Raw genomic sequence first — 22,636 nt, forward strand, 5'->3', positions numbered from 1 at the left:
GGCATATAGTTTGCAAACTGGGATCACATGTCCAGAGATTTCACTGTAAGGGTTTATTCACATTTGCGTCCGGTCTCCGTTCATACAGGTTTCCGTTTCCTGCATAAAACAGAGCAGGAGACGGAAACCTGTCCATTCACATGGAGGAAAATGGTGAGGAATTTGGTGTGGAATTTCAGTGCTGAAAAACAAGCCTCCCATTGCTTCAATGGGTTCCTTTTTCTGTAATTCCACACCAGATTCCTCACTATTTTCCTCCGTGTGAATGCACCCTTAGGCTTTTAGAGGCCGGATTTAGATGGTCTGAGTTTTTGAGCCGGAAGCGCCAGTAAAGTGGAATCCTCCAGAAAGTAACCCAATTCTTAAAACTGTACCCCTTATGGAATTTATAAAGGGCTGTAGTGAGCATTAGTTTCCTAGAAGTGAATATATAAGCTAGCTCCTATGTCTGGGAAGGGGCATCCTGGGTGGTCTTTTCTCTCATAAACTCTAAGTATATGGTGTACCATGATACAGGCTCACACAGCACATACAGTCCCTGACAAAAGTTCTGTCGCTTATCCACATTGTGGAATCAAAAGCTTATAAACTGACTTTAAAGTCATATATTGGTTTAAGAAATGACTTATATGAAAGCTGAAACCCGCCCAAATGTGTTTTTTTTATTAAGAAAATAAATTGGCTTCAATGACGAAATATTAACTCCTTCCCGCTGATGGCATTTTTTGATTTTCGTTTTTTGTTTTTGACTCCCCTCCTTCTAAACCCCATAACTTTTTTATTTCTCCGCTCCCAGAGCCATATGAGGTCTTAATTTTTGCAGGACAAATTTTTCTTCATGATGCCACCATTAATTATTCTATATAATGTATTGGGAAGCAGGAAAAAAAATTCAGAATGGGGTGGATTTGAAGAAAAAATGCATTTCTGCAACTTTCTTACGGGCTTTGGTTTTACGGCATTCACTGTGCAGCCAAAATGACATGTCCCCTATATTCTGTGTTTCGGTACGGTTCCAGGGATACCAAATTTATATGGTTTTATTTACATTTTGACCCCTTAAAAAAAATCCAAAACTGTGTTAAAAATTTTATTTTCTAAAAGTCGCCATATTCCGACGGCCGTAACTTTTTTATACGTAAGTGTACGGGGATGCATAGGGCGTTTTTTTTTGCGGGGCCGGGTGTACTTTTTAGTTCTACCATTTTCGGGAAATGTTATTGCTTTGATCACTTTTTATTCAAATTTTTATCAGAATCAAAACAGTGAAAAAATGGCGGTTTGGCACTTTTGACTATTTTTCCCGCTACGGCGTTTACCGAACAGGAAAAATATTTTTATAGATTTGTAGAGCGGGCGATTTCGGACGAAAGGGGGGTGATTTGAACTTTTAATACTTTTTATATTTTTTTTTACTTTTTTTTTTTTATTTATTTTTTTGCATTTATTAGACCCCCTAGGGTGTTGAACCCCAGGGGGTCTGATCACTAATGCAATGCACTGCAAAAAATCATCCTCTCTTTTGCAGGCTGCATAGACCAGCCTGCAAAAGAGAGAATTTGCAGACAAGCCTGGGAGCCTTGTACAGGCTCCCGGCTGTCATGGCAACATGACGTCGGCCCTGGAGCATGCTCCAGGAGCCAGCGATCCCGGGCAAAATGGCGGCGCCCATGCGCCGCCGGGAAAATGGCGCCTCCAGCGCCTTTGACCGCGGCGCCGGAGGGGTTAATGCCTCCGATCGGTCCGGGGACCGATCGGAGGCATTAGAGCCGGTTGTCTACTGCTTAAAGCAGTAGACACCCGGCGGCTATGGCGGCCGTCCGGCTCCCGGGCGGTCGCCATAGTTACAGACCCGACATGCGCCGTACTATTACGGCGCATGTCGGGAAGGGGTTAATCATTTAATGAACAAAGAAAGGTCAGATTTTGGCAAGACAAAAGTTTTGTCGCCTTGTCATATAATGCCCCCAATCCTAGTTTACAGCCTCACCGGTGCTCACTAATTGATCGGTTAATTAGTGGGCGTGAATAAGAAGAACTCCAGCACCCCAGATCTTCACTTGAACTGCAACTTCCCCCCTGACAACATGCCAAAAATCAACCCTGCGACCAAAGCCTTGATTATCAAGAGGCTGAAGACCAGATCCACTGCAGAGGTGGCTGGGACCTTTAATGTGTCTCAGTGTCAAGTACAAAGAATTACAAAAAGATTTGAAAAGACTAGAAATGTTTTTGGCAAGCCCAGGTCCAGCAGACCCTGCAAGACAACTGCTCAGGAGGAACGTTTGTTGGTTAGAAAATCAAAAACCAGCCCCTCTTCCACTGCACCAGAGCTCCAGCAGGCCTGGTCACTTCAAGTCCCTGTGTCAACTAGAACAGTTTGTAGGATTCTGTCTCAAAATGTCCTCCATGGTGGAATCAGTGCCCAGAAGCCATCACTAAACAAAAGGTAATTAAAAACCCACAGCCTGCTAAACGGATGGACGCTGGAAAAGTGGCAGAAGGTGGATTTCTCAGATGAATCTTCAGTTGAATTACACCACAGCCGCCACAAATACTGCAGAAGACCTACTGGAGCCCGTATGGATCCAAGATGCACCCAGAAAACAGTTAATTTTGGGTGGTGGAAAGATCATGGTCTGGAGTTATTCAGTATGGGGTGCGAAACATTTGCAAGGTGGAAGGCAATATCAATAGCCTAAAATATCATGAAGTATTAGCTTCCTCTTACATTCCCAATCATAAATGGGGTCACATTTTGCCGCAGGATGGTGCTCCATCTCATACATCCATCTCTACATTAAAGTTCCTCAAGGCAAAGAAGATGAAAGTGCTCCAGGACTGGCCAGCCCAGGCACCAGACATGAACATCATTGAGCATGTTTGGGGTAGGCTGAAAGAGGAAGCTTGGCAGACATCTGGGAGGCTGTAAGACTGCATTCTGTGCTATTCCTGGTGACTTCATCAATAAATTGTATGAATCATTATTGAAACGCATGGATGCCGTCCTTCAAGCTCATGAAAGTCACACAAAATATTAGATATGGCTCTAATAGCACCACAACTTAATTCTCCAATGTTAGGAAACATATCTTTGTAATTGAACTCAATTATTGGTTTGATTTTCACATTATTTCATGTGGGCGACAAAACTTTTGTCTTGCCAAAATCTGACCTTTCTGTGTTCATTAAATGATCAATATTTCAGCGGTGAAGCCAATCTATTTTCTTAACAAAAAAAAACTCATTTGGGCGGGTTTCAGCTTTCATATGCGTCATTTCTAAAACCAATGGATGAATTTAAAGTCAGTTTATAAGCTTTTGATTCCACAACATGGATAAGCGACAGAACTTTTGTCAGGGACTGTACATATACTGTCCACAGCCAGATTTGTACTAATGCAGCAATTTTTTTTTCTTGTCACAATGTACAAGCTAGTTTTTTTCCTTATGTAGGTATACGAAGGCTTGTTTTTTTGCAGGATTAGATGTAATACAGCCATTGCTGCAATTTATATGGCAAGTGAGCAGTACAGCTTACAAATTGTAAATATTACAGAGAACCACACTCAGTATAGATGAACTGCAGAGTTCCTGAGTTCTTATATTGATGGCCTAGTCTAAGGATAACCATCAATAGTAAAAACTAGATAACCCCTTTAAGTGTAAGCAGGTGAGTCATTATAAAGGAGAAATGGGGGGATTTTCGTTCTCTCGATTTCTCCTTATACCCAAAGGTCTCCTAAATCTCCCCATAGGAAAGACTCCAGATATCACTCAATTTAAATTATGTTACCATTCTAATGATCTCTTCCCTGTTATTAGCATGGGTTATGAAGGAACCCCACATTTTGAAAAACACTTTTACTAAGTGTTCCTTTATTTTTAGAACCGTTAGTCGTTCCTTTCCATGAACCTCTTATTAAAATTGGAGGAGAGAACAAGAGCCACCATTTTAAAACACAACATTTGGCAACCAGTAGAGTCACTGTAACAATGAGTATCATTGTGGTAGATGGCAGATCTACTAAGGGTATTATATTTTCCATATATCCAGAATTAATCTACCCATTTAATTACAAAAGTTGCTTATTATTTGGTATTGCCAAATACAATGTAATAACTCTGCTTTTCTGAAATAAAACTTGTACCATGCTGTCAAGCAAACAGGCATTGGGATAAGGAAGGATAAATGCATAGAGAGTGTTATGTAGAAAATGAAAATATAATTCGCTCCATTGTTTATCGATAAGCCTCTTTCGTTGTTATGGACAATTTTGGGTCTTGGAGTACATCTGCCCATTTTTTTAACAGCTGGGATTTTGTTTTTTTCTAATGTTGTCAGCTGTAATTTTCTATACAGACGAGACACTGCTCCCTTACCTGTACCTTGTGTTATGAAGCATTTGGGCATAGGACAGGAATCTCCCCATGTGTAGCTGATTCTTGGAACCAGATTACTTTTATATCCAATACCCCCAGGATTTCAGCTCCTGAGAAAAATCAAAGTGGCCTCAGATTGGCATGTATTTATATACTTGAAGAGACAAAACTGGCATTGCTCCATGCTCCTCCTCCCATCAATCATATCTTTGTGCACCACAGAGCTTTGTGCCTCTACTGGAAAGCTTCCATGTTGAGTATGCAATAAGTGAGCTGGAACTCAATAGGGAGCAGTGACGCATAGACCGGGCCTGGAGGGGTACTGGGCCTACAGCTAGCTGGAAATGGCCAGAGCCCTGGACCACCATGATAGCGATCGGGGAAAGCCCGGTTCCCCAAACTCTATACATATTGTTAATGGAAAGAGGCACAGCATGTCATCAGGCCCCTCCAATAGATGTCAGCCCAGGGGAGGTGACTAAAAATAAAAAAATACTTATACTCACCTCATCTGGACTCAGCATCTTTTAAGTGGCTCTTCCGACCTGTGACTGAGGTCACGCACACCAGACGTCAGTACTGGGACCTGTGATAGGGCCCCAGGTGTCGCATGGGAGCCACTGTGGAGCCTGCAATACTGTGTGAGGGGCCATTGTGGAGCAAAACATTGCATGGTCATTATAAAACAGATACTTTGCGGGGTAAATAGTGAAAGGATCATGGAGCTCGCAAAAGCACCACAGTATCTTCAAACAGTTGTTTGGCAAGTGTTAGGACCCTGCATATCAGCTGTTTCCCATAGCATGCTGCTCTCAGTATTATTCACATACCAGGCGCTGCTCATTCATAATATTCTTGATAAATATGTTGATCTGAGCCAGAGTAATATTAGTATGCAAACAACGTTCAGCAATATAGAACACAAAACTTATATAAGCACATGTCAAATAGGATGAATACATCATAAACATAGACATAACTACATTAGCATAATATCTTCTCAATCCCCTGTTTTTCCCTGATATGTTGTTTTTTTCCAGTATACTATTCCCCCTTCCGCTCCCCCAACTTAGTTGGCCATAGGCATTCTTTTCTTAGGGGCTCCAAGTGTTTTATGCATTTTTCAAATGTACATGAGCAAAACATGGATCTAAAGAAGCATGTTTTGCAGTTGAGCAATATTTTCCATATTTTTATTTCCATTAAATAGTTTTTGTTTTGTTTTTTTAACTCCGGTTTATTGACAGAAAAATAAACAAAAGTGCAGTCACAATATCCACAAGTAGCTCGAGACGCAGCTCGGATCTCAGAGATTTAAGGACATCGAGTAAACATGGACTACAGTGCAAAAAAGTCAATAAACACCTTTTTTGGGTTTTTTCAGTATTTTGGGAACTGGGGAAGAAGGGTGGAAGGGAATGGAAGACAAGAAGAGGAGGGGGGAACAAACCTTGAGTGGGGGAGGAGGGGTGGAGGGTAGGTAGGGAGGGGAGAAAGGAAGGGGGAAGGAGTGGGGGAAGAAGAAAGACAAGAGAAGAAAGTTAAAGAGAGAGAAAGCGAGTTTAAGAGGTAGAAACCAGAGAACAGGATTGGCGGTCCACACAGTGTCCATAGTCACGCGGCAAGTGTCATCAGGCCTCCTGTCTACCAGTCTACCGGGAATCAAGCCACGTGGATCAAATTCTCAAAAAGGAGCTTCTGTTTCTCCTGGACCAACTTAAAATCTCCTCAAATCTAGCCATCAAATTTGACTTGGCTATTCATTCAGCTGTAGTGGGAACCTGTGTCTGCTTGTAACGGGTCGGTATCAGTACTTTTGCTGCTGACAGCAAGTGAAAAATCAGTTTCTGTGAGTGACCAGGAAGATTCGGGGTCGGGAGGAAGAGAATCAATATAGCCAGAGTGAGTTCAAAAGTATCAGAGCTTACTGATTTCAGTTTACCCTCCACTGAGTTCCAAAAGTCTCTGAGAAGCGGGCAGGGCCACCAGAGGTGAAGTAGCGTTCCTGTTTCTATCCCACACCTCCAACATTCAGCAGTTTCTGAAAATCCATGTGCTGCTAGCCAAGCTGGTGAGCGGTACCACTGCGAAAGCAATTTGAAATGGGATTCTTGTAAGCGCACGCAGGTAGAAGTGCCATGTGCTCTTGAAAGGACTAGCTTTACCTCTGATGGATCCGAAGAGATCTGGAGCTTCCCAGCTAGACAGGAAGAACGGTTTGATAACAGTAGGAGGTCTAACAAACTTGTGCAGCATTGCTGAAGACATGTACTTTTTTGGATTGGCTAGTAGGTAGATCTCCTCAAAGTAGGTAGAGCCTCTCTTCCAGTCATAAAAGTCCTCGAATTTGCATCTGCAATTGTCATAGTGGTTCAAGTGCAAAAATGACAGAGGGTAGTTCCTCCTTCTAAAAGTGTCCAGAAAAGGGAGATCCTCCGGGTTTGGAAAGTGGCTTTGATCACAGAAGAATATCAAAAGTACGTGCAGGAGAGCATTCCAGAAGTCATCAATCTTGTGTGGTATGCTTGGAAGCAAATCGCGGAGTATACCAGTAGGTAGACAGAGTGAGGGGGTTGGTGCAATTTCAGGCTGGTACTTCTCCAGGTAGAGAGTGCTCCCCCAAAGATCATGTCAGATTTGGTAACTACAGTAGTGACATCTGAAGATCGAGGTGCAAGCCAAAGATCTGCCAGGAGGCGGTTCCCACAAACGGTTTTGAGGAGCCTACCCATTGAGGTAGACGTCGAGGAAGTGGTGGTCTCTGAATAGATAGCCGGTCTAGAGTTGCAGTTGAATAGCCTCATATTTGTGGATCAAATCCGGGACATCAATGCCACCTTCTAGTTTACTTCTGCTGAGTGCTGAGAACGCCAACCTGGGTCTCCTACCTCTCCACAGAAATCTCGAAAAGGAGGTTCTCAAAGCTTTAAAGAAGGAGGTAGGTAGCTTGATTGGCAGCATCCTAAATAGATATGTCACTTTGGGAGCAATATATGTTTGCAACAAGCTCCGTCTGCCAAACCAAGATATACAGGGGATATCATATTTGTTTAGAAGCTTATCAACTTCCTTTAATAGAGAGGCATAGTTGTATTCATAGATGTCTCTCAGTTGGCGTATTATCTTAACACCTAAGTATTTAATGTGGGTTTCAGACCATTTAAAAGGAAATTGTGACATCAGAGGCATCGCTATATCTGATGGTAGGGATACATTAAGAATCTCACACTTGTCTGGATTAATTTTGTAATTGGAAAGTCTGCTGTACCCCTCTCTCACTTCCATCACTGAAATCAGACCCATCTCCGGCTTGGAGATCATGAACAAGATATCATCTGCAAATGCCAAGGAGTGAAGGGACCCCCCAGCCAGCCGCAAGCCCGAGATCTCTGGGTGTTCCCTAATTTTTTGTAGAAATGGTTCCAAGGTTAGATAAAAAGAGAGGAGGAGAGAGGGCCACTTTGTCGTGTGCCATTCAATATAGGGAATGGGGCAGACAGGGTTCCATTTATCTTAAGCCTAGCATAAGGGTTCTGATAAAGTGTCATAATAGCAGAGATAAAGGGCAGTGGTATACCGAATTTCTCTAAGGTGGAGGTCATGAAGTCCCAACTGACTCTGTCAAATGCCTTCTCGGCATCTAGGTCGAGAAGGACAAGTTGAGCTGTGGAAAGGTTGGACAGGTGTATGGCATGCAGTAGGCGTATGGAGTTCTGTCTACCCTCTCTGGATTTAATGAAGCCAACCTGTTCGTCATTAATCAATTGCGGGAGTAGGGGTCTGAGGCGTAAGGCCAACAGTTTCGCCCAAATTTTTAAATCTAAATTTAGCAGAGATATAGGGCAGTAATTACCACACAGCTGAGGGTCCCTTCCCTCCTTGGCAATTAAGGTAACATGAGCTTCCAATGCTTGTTTAGGGAGGGGGGACCCTAGAAGAGCAGCATTTAGGGACTTAGTCAGTGGAGATAACAAAAGGTATAGGAAGGTTTTGAAGTAAATCAGTGAATAGCCATCTGGGCCAGGGCTCTTATGTAGAGGGAAGGAGCGTATTATCGACTTAACTTCATCCTCCGCAATTGGGTCTAGTAGAGCATCCGTCTGCTCTGGAAACAAACATGGTAAGGTCAAGAAAGCCAGAAATTTACCAATAGCTTCCCTTCTGGTATCCGCCGATTCAGCAACATCAGTGGGGCGAAGGTTGTATAGGGAAGTGTAAAATGTCTTAAATGCTTCAGCAATTGACGGGATGGAGGTAAGTATGTCGCCATTTGGGGCACGTATGGATGGTATGTATGTTTTCACTTGGGCCTTTTTGATCAAAGAAGTCATCGTACGTCCTCCTTTATTGCCATGAGAGTACAGCTTTTGTTTGTAATTTAGAAAGTGTTTTGCAGCTTTAGCCGATAACATATCTTTGAGTTCTGTGCGATAGTCAATTAATTTCTGTAAGTGAAGGGCGGACTGGGACCGTTTGTGAAGTTTCTCTAGCTCAGAGATTTGTTTAAGTAAAGAATCTATTTTCTGTTGTTGTTGTGTTTTTGATCTAGTGCCTTGTGCAATTAAGATGCCTCTGATGAAATGTTTGTGGGTCTCCCACACGACAGTAGGGCTCACGTCCTCAGTGGAATTAGAAGCAAAAAATTCGGATAAATGCTTAGCGACATGGTCTCTAATTTCAGTAGAGTCTAAAAGTCGTTCATTTAGCCTCCACGACATTTCCAGTCATGGCAGGGGGGTCAGCTGAATGTTGCAGGAATCCGAAGCGTAGTATGAAAGGGAGATTTGGCCATTTTGAGCTTTTTTACAGAAGTTTATTAGTGTGCGAGAAACAAAGAATAAAAGGAGAAATCCTTGGTAGAGGGGTGGAACAATCTCCAAATGTCGACTAGGTTCATATCATGGAGAAGGAGATGGATCCCTTTGCATAGTTGGGATTTCCCACTGGATTAGTCCAAAAGTGGGTTCAAAGTAATATTTAAGTCAGTCCCAAAAATAATGGCATCTTCCGCAAATAGCTGTAGGGATTCGAACGTTTTAACCAGCCAAGCAACTTGTCCAGAGGTCGGGGCATATACGTTCACAAAGGTGTAGGTGTCCATTGCTACCTTTCCTTTTACAAATAGGGCTGTACCATCTAGATCTTAGTAAATCTGTTCGCATTTGAAAGGGATAGAGTTGTGTAATGCAATTGATACACTCCTGGAGGCACCAGAGATGCTAGGATTGTGAAACCATTGAGAAAAGTAATTAAGTGGTAGTTTCAGTACTTTACCGTTTCTGAAGTGCGTCTCTTGGAGAAAGAGGATTTTTGTTTGCTACTTTCTCTGTAATAGGAGAGTACTGTGCCTTTTTTTCGGATGAGTTCCAGCCGTGGACATTGAAAGAAGTCACATTTGCAATTGCCATTTCTAAGAGTATCCCAGGTGAGTGAATCTCCACTATGTCTCTGGGAGAAAAAGATAGATGAAAAAGAGAGAGAGAAAAGATTCAGAGAGAAAGAGAAAAGTGCTGGAGAGAGGGAAGGGAAGGGTGATAACAAATGAAGTGTCAAATATCAATCACAAAATATCTCAAGTAACATAATAATCAGCTGAAAAGTCAAGTAAAATGCTCTAGCCTGAACGGGCACCGCTAGTAACCAGGTACTCCCTAATATAAGGGAGTGCAGTCTCTCAAGGATCTAGGCCTTAGAGATGGGGCGACTGCCTGGGGAAAAAGAACTTGATGCGGCAAGCACATAAAACACCCTGCTTGCAGCGTGACTAGTATTAAAGAGAAATACTAGCCCTCTGCCTAGAAGTGGGCAATCAGACAGGCAGGTACCTAAGGAACTACTAACAGAAGACTGTGGGGACCACCTGTCGACGGGTGGGATAGGAACTAAAGGAAGGTAATGAACCCAGGTAAGGGTCGGAAGGTGGGGTGTCCGACCAGGATAGTGATGATGCACCTAATGGAGAGCATCTGTCTTATTGAAACATGAAGCAATGTACAATTTACAGGCTAAAATCAAGTACTAATAAGGAACATCATAAGTAAGCAATAGGTCAACGTGCTTAAGCAGCAGACCTATTAGTATACATGAATAAATTCGTGTCCATTCCTGGGGAATGAAAGAAAACATATCAAACTGCAAGGCTCCTGTGGGGAAATAGAAAACAGGTCAACAAGTAACCTGTGTAATACTCAACCAAGGTGAATATAGTGGTAGTAGCATGTCACTGCTGAGACGAGAGGGTCTTGTGCAGGGCCCTTTTAGACTTGGGAAATTTAAAATGCTGGGAGGACTTCCAAGACTCAAGGGATGACAGCTGTTCCCAGATGTTATTGAGATCAGCAGGCGCTTGTACCATCAGGCGGCGGTCTTTATAATGGATAGATAGTCCAAAAGGGTATAGCCATGAGTAAGCGATGTTCATTTTGCGTAATACTTCTAGGAGCGGCTTTATTTGACGGCATTTTGCCAGTGTAGAGGGCGCCAGGTCTTGGTAGAAGGATAGCTTATCAGAGTCATGCATAAACTCAGGGTTTGCTCAGGAAGCAGACAATATATCCTGGGTTTCAACAAAAGAAAGCAGGCCGCACACTACATCCCTCGGGGGGTCCTCCGGCTTCAGTTTTGGGCGTAAGGCCCTGTGTACCCTTTCAATCACTACCGAAGCGGCTCGGTCTGGGCCTATCAATGCCGTGAAGATGGCCGTCACTCTGTCTCTCAGGTCCGTTGGGCCACAATCCTCAGAGATGCACTTGATTCTGATGTTTTGCTTCCGTCCCCTGTTCTCCTGGTCCTCCAGGAGGGTCAGGGCTTGGTCTATGGTCTTTCTGGGTGGCTACAGTCATTTTCAGAGCCTGAGCATGTTCTGTGATGCCGGAGAAGCTTTCCTCCACCCACTCAACTCTGCGGCCTAGTGAAGCTAGTTCAGATTTAATGTCGGCAAGATCCGACCTTACCGGGTGAAGGGCTTGTTGGAGGGCATGGTTGAAAACCTTTTTCAGGTTTTTGGAGATCATCATCGAGGTGGTGCCGTCGCTATCTCCCTCTCTGTAGCTCTCCAGATCAGATCCTGCAGCAGGGCCCGCCATGTTCGTGCTTTCCGGCGCCATCTTAGGTAAGTTGCCTTTAACATGTGGGCTCTTCCTACGGAGGAATCTCTGCATGTCGGATTGCTGTCTCGCCATTCTCGGGGTGCAGGGCTGGTCACCCCCTCTATCCCTACCAGTATTGCCCATTTCGGCAGCGGCTAGAAGGCAGTAGGGTGCTCTATATGCTTTTTACTATATGTAGCGGAGCTACAGGCTCATGCCTCCACTACTCTTGGTGGTCAAGCTCCGCCCCCCAATTAAATAGTTTTATTAACATGTTCAAGGTACAGTCCTATGAAAAAGTCCTATTAATCTTAATCATTTTTTGTTCTAAATATTTTGGTGTTTGCAACAGCCATTTCAGTTTGATATATCTAATAACTGATGGACACAGTAATATTTCAGGATTGAAATGAGGTTTATTGTACTAACAGAAAATGTGCAATATGCATTAAACCAAAATTTGACCGGTGCAAAAGTATGGGCACCCTTATCATTTTATTGATTTGAATTCCCCTAACTACTTTTTACTGACTTACTGAAGCACAAAATTGGTTTTGTAACTTCAGTGAGCTTTGAACTTCATAGCCAGATGTATCCAATCATAAGAAAAGGTATTTAAGGTGGCCAATTGCAAGTTGATCTCCTATTTGAATCTCCTCTGAAGAGTGGCATCATGGGCTACTCAAAACAACTCTCAAATGATCTGAAAACAAAGATTGTTCAACATAGTTGTTCAGGGGAAGGATACAAAAAGTTGTCTCAGAGATTTAACCTGTCAGTTTCCACTGTGAGGAACATAGTAAGGAAATGGAAGACCACAGGGACAGTTCTTGTTAAGCCCAGAAGTGGCAGGCCAAGAAAAATATCAGAAAGGCAGAGAATAAGAATGGTGAGAACAGTCAAGGACAATCCACAGACCACCTCCAAAGAGCTGCAGCATCATCTTGCTGCAGATGGTGTCACTGTGCATCGGTCAAATATACAGCGCACTTTGCACAAGGAGAAGCTGTATGGGAGAGTGATGAGAAAGAAGCCGTTTCTGCACGTACGCCACAAATAGAGTTGCCTGAGGTATGAAAAAGCACATTTGGACAAGGCAGCTTCATTTTGGAAACAAAAATTGAGTTGTTTGGTTATAAAAAAAGGCGTTATGCATGGCGTCCAAAAAGAAACAGCATTCCAAGAAAAACACATGCTACCCACTGTAAAATTTGGTGGAGGTTCCATCATGCTTTGGGGCTGTGTGGCCAATGCCGGCATCGGGAATCTTGTTAAAGTTGAGGGTCGCATGGATTCCACTCAGTATCAGCAGATTCTTGAGAATAATGTTCAAGAATCAGTGACGAAGTTGAAGTTACGCCGGGGATGGATATTTCAGCAAGACAATGATCCAAAACACCTTCCAAATCCTCAGGCATTCATGCAGAGGAACAATTACAATGTTCTGGAATGGCCATCCCAGTCCCCAGACCTGAATATCATTGAACATCTGTGGGATGATTTGAAGCGGGCTGTCCATGCTCGGCGACCATCTAACTTAACTGAACTTGAATTGTTTGTCCAAAATCCCTTCATCCAGGATCCAGGAACTGATTAAAAGCTACAGGAAGCGACTAGAGGCTGTTATCTTTGCAAAAGGAGGATCTACTAAATATTAATGTCACTTTTCTGTTGAGGTGCCCATACTTTTGCACCGGTCAAATTTTGGTTTAATGCATATTGCACATTTTCTGTTAGTACAATAAACCTCATTTCAATCCTGAAATATTACTGTGTCCATCAGTTATTAGATATATCAAACTGAAATGGCTGTTATAAACACCAAAATATTTAGAACTAAAAATGATTAAGATTAATAGGGGTGCCCAAACTTTTTCATAGGACTGTATAAAAATAATACCACATAAGAAAAAGCAGAGAAAAACATTACAATAACTAACATATATGGGTGAAAATAAGAGGGGGAGAGGGAAAATGGGAGGGGGGGAAATGGTGTAACACAGCAGGGCAGCAATCAGCAATTTATTATATCCAAATGTAATAGGAAAAAAAGGATAAAAAAAGATTAAGAGGGAGAAAAATAGCTATAGAGGCCGGAGGGGGACTCCAGGAGAGGAAGAGTAACTAAAAGTAATGAAACTTTTCTGGTGAGAACTGGTGTAGTGTCGCGATCAAATACTCTATGTGCCAGATTTGCGAAATCTCTTGTAGCCAAGCTGTCAAAGATGAAGGGGAGGTGGAATTCCAAAGGCGGGGAAAGTCGGACCTGGCCGCAATCAGCATAAAGCCACCCAATCTACATACATGCTTTTGTATTTTATGAGGGAAAGTGGAGAGCAGAAGAGGGGCTGGATCGTCCTCTAATGCGACACCAGTAACTTCCTTAAAGTACCTGCTAACCTCGTGACAAAATGAATGGAGATCTGAGCACTTCTACAAAACTTGTAGCATCGTGCCCTGGCCAACACCAACACTGTAATTGGTTTCCTGTGCCTCACAGAAATCCACACAGCTCGTTACAATCATTGGTAGAGGGTTATTTTTTATCAGAGGAGAACATGTTATAGGTACTAGAGATTGAATGTAGGGGCCTAGTGGAGCAAACACATAGGCATTCAAATAGGAGATGAAATCTATGGAGGTTATTTGTATACTTACGTAATGTTGAACCCGCCAACAAGCAGCAGAAGAGCCAGGCCCAGGGTCACTGATCAGACCCCAAGCTCCCATGAAACCATCTCTGTCAACAGAGAAATAAAAATATTGTGCATATGAGAAGATGGCCATGCAAAAACAATTGATTTTTTTTTTCTCCAAAATGAATTTTTATTCTGAAAAATTATTAATGCATTAAAAATAAAATAAATTAGGTATTGCTGTATTCTATCAAAGCAATAAATAAAAAGACATGGTGTACAGTGAATGGCAAACATATTTTAAAAAGTTAAAAGTTTAAAAAACAATGGCAAAATTTACATCTTTTTTTAACCCCCTCCCCCCAGAAACAGTTAATAAAATTTAGCAAAAAAGTTATAGACTTCAAAATGGTAACATTAAAAATGCATCTCAAAAAAAATAAGCCGTCATATGCCTATATCACCAAAAAAAAACGAAAAAAAAAAAAAACACCCCAACAACTACCCATCTTTAGGGCAAAACTGGCTGCAACAAGAAGGGAAAGGATAAGTTGTGCTAACATACATCAGAGTGCACCCTAGAGGTTAGGAGGAAAATGACACCAGAAATGACCTATCGTCAGGGTAGACCTACTAATAGGGTAGAATTCAGTGTACCCAATGTACTCTGCACAACTTACAAATTAACTTTGACCATCTGCTGTGCATTCCTGTCTAGAAAACCAGTGCTCATGACAACCTTTAATAAATTCTTTCAGGTGCGCAATTTTCAAAATGAGGCTATTTCCTGGGGAATTCCACTTTACGGGCACCTCAGGGCCTCTGCAAACGTGACACCAAGCCATCTGAATCTGCATTCTAAGAGCCAAACGTATATGACATTGTTGGGAATATCCCTTTAAGGCTATGAACTAGTATAAAAGTTCTGAATGAAGGGATCTTCTCTGTAAATACAATGTTAATGTGCTGTTTTCTCACATTATTTTTTATGCTTTATCCTTACCACACTTTGTACTTTGTACCAATTATTTTGCTGAGGACAAGGTTGTTTCTCTGCATGGAATTTATTTTCAGCTAAGAAAAATATTGATCTAATCACACCTTTAACTAACCTTTAAAATTCCCAATTTTTTCATATACTTGACATTTCAGATTGTCAGATACAGATAACATTGTATCAATATGTTGTTGTTTTTTTTGTTTGTTTGTTAACAGAAAGTCCGTTGCAAACAATTTTGGCATAACAATGTTATAATGGTTGAATGTAGTCAATAGTCTTTCAAGTTTATTTCTATCAGATTCAGCCATAAATCCAGTTTTCCACAGTATTCTCTAATAGAGATGAGCGAACACTAAAATGTTCGAGGTTCGAAATTCGATTCGAACAGCCGCTCACTGTTCGAGTGTTCGAATGGGTTTCGAACCCCATTATAGTCTATGGGGAACATAAACTCGTTAAGGGGGAAACCCAAATTCGTGTCTGGAGGGTCACCAAGTCCACTATGACACCCCAGGAAATGATACCAACACCCTGGAATGACACTGGGACAGCAGGGGAAGCATGTCTGGGGGCATAAAAGTCACTTTATTTCATGGAAATCCCTGTCAGTTTGCGATTTTCGCAAGCTAACTTTTCCCCATAGAAATGCATTGGCCAGTGCTGATTGGCCAGAGTACGGAACTCGACCAATCAGCGCTGGCTCTGCTGGAGGAGGCGGAGTCTAAGATAGCTCCACACCAGTCTCCATTCAGGTCCGACCTTAGACTCCGCCTCCTCCGGCAGAGCCAGCGCTGATTGGCCGAAGGCTGGCCAATGCATTCCTATGCGAATGCAGACTTAGCAGTGCTGAGTCAGTTTTGCTCAACTACACATCTGATGCACACTCGGCACTGCTACATCAGATGTAGCAATCTGATGTAGCAGAGCCGAGGGTGCACTAGAACCCCTGTGCAAACTCAGTTCACGCTAATAGAATGCATTGGCCAGCGCTGATTGGCCAATGCATTCTATTAGCCCGATGAAGTAGAGCTGAATGTGTGTGCTAAGCACACACATTCAGCACTGCTTCATCACGCCAATACAATGCATTAGCCAGTGCTGATTGGCCAGAGTACGGAATTCGGCCAATCAGCGCTGGCTCTGCTGGAGGAGGCGGAGTCTAAGATCGCTCCACACCAGTCTCCATTCAGGTCCGACCTTAGACTCCGCCTCCTCCGGCAGAGCCAGCGCTGATTGGCCGAAGGCTGGCCAATGCATTCCTATGCGAATGCAGACTTAGCAGTGCTGAGTCAGTTTTGCTCAACTACACATCTGATGCACACTCGGCACTGCTACATCAGATGTAGCAATCTGATGTAGCAGAGCCGAGGGTGCACTAGAACCCCTGTGCAAACTCAGTTCACGCTAATAGAATGCATTGGCCAGCGCTGATTGGTCAATGCATTCTATTAGCCCGATGAAGTAGAGCTGAATGTGTGTGCTAAGCACACACATTCAGCACTGCTTCATCACGCCAATACAATGCATTAGCCAGTGCTGATTGGCCAGAGTACGGAATTCGGCCAATCAGCGCTGGCTCTGCTGGAGGAGGCGGAGTCTAAGATCGCTCCACACCAGTCTCCATTCAGGTCGGACCTTAGACTCCGCCTCCTCCAGCAGAGCCAGCGCTGATTGGCCGAATTCCGTACTCTGGCCAATCAGCACTGGCTAATGCATTGTATTGGCGTGATGAAGCAGTGCTGAATGTGTGTGCTTAGCACACACATTCAGCTCTACTTCATCGGGCTAATAGAATGCATTGGCCAATCAGCGCTGGCCAATGCATTCTATTAGCGTGAACTGAGTTTGCACAGGGGTTCTAGTGCACCCTCGGCTCTGCTACATCAGATTGCTACATCTGATGTAGCAGTGCCGAGTGTGCATCAGATGTGTAGTTGAGCAAAACTGACTCAGCACTGCTAAGTCTGCATTCGCATAGGAATGCATTGGCCAGCCTTCGGCCAATCAGCGCTGGCTCTGCCGGAGGAGGCGGAGTCTAAGGTCGGATTTGAATGGAGACTGGTGTGGAGCGATCTTAGACTCCGCCTCCTCCAGCAGAGCCAGCGCTGATTGGTCGAGTTCCGTACTCTGGCCAATCAGCGCTGGCCAATGCATTCTATTAGCCCGATGAAGTAGAGCTGAATGTGTGTGCTTAGCACACACATTCAGCTCTACTTCATCAGGCTAATAGAATACATTGGCCAATCAGCGCTGGCCAATGCATTCTATTAGCTTGATGAAGCAGAGTGTGCACAAGGGTTCAAGCGCACCCTCGGCTCTGATGTAGCAGAGCTGAGGCTGCACAAGGGTTCAAGCGCACCCTCGGCTCTGATGTAGGAGAGCCGAGGGTGCACTTGAACCCTTGTGCACCCTCAGCTCTGCTACATCAGAGCCGAGGGTGCGCTTGAACCGTTGTGCACACTCTGCTTCATCAAGCTAATAGAATGCATTGGCCAGCGCTGATTGGCCAATGTATTCTATTAGCCTGATGAAGTAGAGCTGAATGTGTGTGCTAAGCACACACATTCAGCTCTACTTCATCGGGCTAATAGAATGCATTGGCCAGCGCTGATTGGCCAGAGTACGGAACTCGACCAATCAGCGCTGGCTCTGCTGGAGGAGGCGGAGTCTAAGATCGCTCCACACCAGTCTCCATTCAGGTCCGACCTTAGACTCCGCCTCCTCCAGCAGAGCCAGCGCTGATTGGCCGAATTCCGTACTCTGGCCAATCAGCACTGGCTAATGCATTGTATTGGCGTGATGAAGCAGTGCTGAATGTGTGTGCTTAGCACACACATTCAGCTCTACTTCATCGGGCTAATAGAATGCATTGGCCAATCAGCGCTGGCCAATGCATTCTATTAGCGTGAACTGAGTTTGCACAGGGGTTCTAGTGCACCCTCGGCTCTGCTACATCAGATTGCTACATCTGATGTAGCAGTGCCGAGTGTGCATCAGATGTGTAGTTGAGCAAAACTGACTCAGCACTGCTAAGTCTGCATTCGCATAGGAATGCATTGGCCAGCCTTCGGCCAATCAGCGCTGGCTCTGCCGGAGGAGGCGGAGTCTAAGGTCGGACCTGAATGGAGACTGGTGTGGAGCGATCTTAGACTCCGCCTCCTCCAGCAGAGCCAGCGCTGATTGGTCGAGTTCCGTACTCTGGCCAATCAGCGCTGGCCAATGCATTCTATTAGCCCGATGAAGTAGAGCTGAATGTGTGTGCTTAGCACACACATTCAGCTCTACTTCATCAGGCTAATAGAATACATTGGCCAATCAGCGCTGGCCAATGCATTCTATTAGCTTGATGAAGCAGAGTGTGCACAAGGGTTCAAGCGCACCCTCGGCTCTGATGTAGCAGAGCTGAGGGTGCACAAGGGTTCAAGTGCACCCTCGGCTCTCCTACATCAGAGCCGAGGGTGCGCTTGAACCCTTGTGCAGCCTCGGCTCTGCTACATCAGAGCCGAGGGTGCGCTTGAACCCTTGTGCACACTCTGCTTCATCAAGCTAATAGAATGCATTGGCCAGCACTGATTGGCCAGAGTACGGAATTCGGCCAATCAGCGCTGGCCAATGCATCCCTATGGGAAAAAGTTTATCTCACAAAAATCACAATTACACACCCGATAGAGCCCCAAAAAGTTATTTTTAATAACATTCCCCCCTAAATAAAGGTTATCCCTAGCTATCCCTGCCTGTACAGCTATCCCTGTCTCATAGTCACAAAGTTCACATTCTCATATGACCCGGATTTGAAATCCACTATTCGTCTAAAAAGGAGGTCACCTGATTTCGGCAGCCAATGACTTTTTCCAATTTTTTTCAATGCCCCCGGTGTCGTAGTTCCTGTCCCACCTCCCCTGCGCTGTTATTGGTGCAAAAAAGGCGCCAGGGAAGGTGGGAGGGGAATTGAATTTTGGCGCACTTTACCACGTGGTGTTCGATTCGATTCGAACATGGCGAACACCCTGATATCCGATCGAACATGTGTTCGATAGAACACTGTTCGCTCATCTCTATTCTCTAATAGTGTCCTATTCTTTCTGAGGGATACTGTGGAGGACAGCATGGGATTATTTTTTTTTATATGGTGTTTACAAGGTTTCATGCTTTTATACAGTATATTTATTTTTTTCAGATATTATATAGAGCGGGTGAACTACACTCTCCTATTCATCAGATATTATATAGAGCAGGTGAACTACACTCTCCTATTCATTCAGGGGCCTCAGGTCCTGAGAAGGAGGTATTTTCTGGTATATGCAAGGCATGATAAAATAAGATAATCTTTTAATAGTCCCACAGTGGGGAAATTTCAGTATGTTACAGCAACATAGTAATACAGATACAGGATAATACACAGTAAGGGCTCGTTCACATCTGCGTTCTGCTCTCCGTACTGCAGGTTTCCGTTTCCTGCATAAAACAGAGCAGGATACGGAAACCTGCAGGAGACTTTCTCACCCATTCATTTGAATGGGTGAGAAAGCTGTCTGGCTGTGAGCGGCGGTGAGCGTTTTATGCTCTCCGCCGCGAAACCGGGTTTTATAATCTGGACACAGAGTCGGACATGCAGTACTCTGTGTCCGGATTAAAAAAACCTGTTTCGCGGCGGAGAGCATAAAACGCTCACCGCCGCTCATGGCCGGACCCGGTCTGTGCTTTCCGTCTTCTGACATGCAGAAGACGGAAACCACAGAACGGAGACCCTGAACGCAGGTGTGAACCTAGCGTAATATAATATAGACGTAGACACACATAAGCTGAGAAGAGAAAATATACTAGGAGTCCATAGCAGCTAAGGAACAGAAGAAGAAAGAAGGAAGACTTCATAATCATTATTTTTCTGTGCGGAGTGTTCTTCGCTTGGTCTGATGTAGATTATACAGCCTGACCGCGGTTGGAAGGAAAGTTTTGCGATAGCGCTCCTTCTCACACTTGGGGTGAAGCAGTCGGTCACTTACAGTGCTGCTAAGTGCCATCAAGGTCTCATACATGGGGTGGGATTTGTTCTCCCGCATAGAGGTCACAACGGACAGTATCTTTTCTGTCACCCACCACCTGAACTGGGTCCAGGGAGCTCCCCAGGACAGAGCTGACCCTTCTGATCAGCCTGTCAAGTCTATTTCTGTCCCTGGTTGATATACTGCTCCCCCAGCAGGCCACACCGAAAAAGATGGCTGAAGCAACCACAGAATTGAAAAAGGCCCTAAGAAGTGTCCCCTAGACTCCGAAGGCCCTCAGCCTCCTGAGCAGGTAGAGTCTGCTGTTGCCCTTTCTGTGCAGCACCTCCAGGGGATCCGCCCAGTCTAGTTTATTATTGAGGATCACACCCAGGTACTTATAAGTCCTGACTATCTCAATGCATGTTCCTTGGATCTCCACCGGGGTCGGAGCACTTCTCCGTTTCCCAAAGTCCACCACCATCTCCTTGGTCTTCCCAGCATTAATCCTGAGATGGTTCTGCTGGCACCATTCAACAAAGTCCCGGTTTAAGTCTCTGTATTCCCTATCGTCCCCATCAGTAATAAGGCCTACTATAGCAGAGTCATCGGAGTACTTCTGTAAGTAACAGCTGGATGAATTGTGCCTAAAGTCAGCAGTGTACAGTGTGAAGAGAAATAGGGCAAGAACTGTACCTTGTGGTGCCCCCGTACTACAGATCACAGTGTCAGACACACAGTCCTGGGCTCTCACATACTGAGGGCGGTTTGTCAGGTAGTCTAGGATCCAGTTGGACAGGTGCTGGTCCACACCACCAACGTTCAGCTTCTCCCTCAATAGCCCTGGCTGAATGGTGTTGAACGCACTGGAGAAATCAAAGAACATTATTCTCACAGTGTTCCCGGGTTTCTCCAGGTGTGAGAGAGCTCTATGAAGAAGGTGGATGATGGCATCATCTACCTGAATGCCCGGTTGATAGGCAAACTGGAAGGGGTCCAGAGCGGGGCACACTAGAGGGCGTAGGTGTGTCAGGACCAGTCTCTCTAGGACCTTCATCAGGTGGGATGTCAGTGTTACAGGTCGGTAATCATTGTAGTCCATTGGGTTGGGTTTCTTTGGTCCTGGTACCATACAAGATGTTTTCCACAGTTGAGATACCACTCCCAGCTTTAGACTCATATTGTACATGTGCGTAATAACACCACACAGCTGGTCTCCGCACATTTTAAGAACTCTTACGCTTATCCCATCAGGCCCTCCGGCCTTGTCTGCTTTAATCCTCTTGATTTCCTTACACACTTGAGACTCCTTGAGGATCAGATAGTCAGATTGCAGTTGACTGAAGGTCGGTGGGGGTTGGGTCTTGGTGTGTGAGGGGAGGGGGGTTGACTGACATGCTGGTGAAGAGAGAGTTGGCTTGGAGTCAAATCTATTGAAGAATAGATTAAGCGCGTTAAGCCACTTCCTGTCACCTTCTATCTGGTGACCAACCTTTTGTTTATGTTCAGATATCACCTTCAGACTATCCCACACCTTTGAGACTCTAACTTCCCCCATCTGTAGTTCCATCTTCTGCATGTAGTTGGCTTTCCCCTCTCTGATCAGTTGTCTCAACTGTTTTTGCACCTCCCCCAGGCCATTTTTGTCACCAGAACTAAAGATTCTCTTTTTCTGCTTGAGAAGAGCTTTAATATCTGAGTTGATCCATGGTTTGTTATTGGAGAAGCACCTCACCTTTCTAGTTGATACCGTGCTGTCTACACAGAAATTAATGTAGTCCATTATGCAGTGTGTAAATCCCTCAATGTCACCTGGAAATAAGTCTTGAAACACTTCCCATAATGTTATAGCAAAACAGTCCCTCAGAGTCTCAGATATGGCTGAAAAACATATTTGCCCTTAATTCATGGGAGACTAAGGTCCTACGAGGTGTCATTTTAGTGTAGAGACTTACCGAACAGAATTTGCCTTGTTGTGGTAGGTGGGCTTAAATTTACAGTTTGATTAAAGTGTAAAAACCAAGAACCTCATCTTTATGTATTCGTATATGTAGTCGCTATTTCAGAAATTCAGAGTGCTGTTGCAAATTTTTGTGTTCTCATAGGCATACCTATAACTATCTTTTATTGTAACCCCATTTTTTTACTTTGATGTGATGTTATAGAAGTTATGACATATTCTTATTTGTGGTTATTGGCTCTTATTCTTTGTTCTTTATAGGTGTACTATACAATATTAGGTACAATGTTTTAATGTTATGGCTAATCTGCACATGTGCAATATATTTTCATGCTTTACTGTACTTACGGTAACTATCTGTTCCTATTACTCTTGCTTTGCCCTTGGCAATACTTGCACTTGCCATCTCCTGAATATGCCCTCATCTTCTCCTATAGATTGACACTTGGCTCAGTTTCTGACTATGCTTCTGCTTCATCAACACTACTGCAACTTTTATCTTCTAGAAACTGCAACATGAGGATCAGAAAACTCCATTCCTCCCTGCTGGTGTTAAGGGTGAAAAACTAGGAGATCCCTTAGCACTA

The sequence above is a fragment of the Leptodactylus fuscus genome, chromosome 3, assembly GCF_031893055.1.
Source record: "Leptodactylus fuscus isolate aLepFus1 chromosome 3, aLepFus1.hap2, whole genome shotgun sequence".
In the NCBI taxonomy this organism is placed as follows: Eukaryota; Metazoa; Chordata; class Amphibia; order Anura; family Leptodactylidae; genus Leptodactylus; species Leptodactylus fuscus.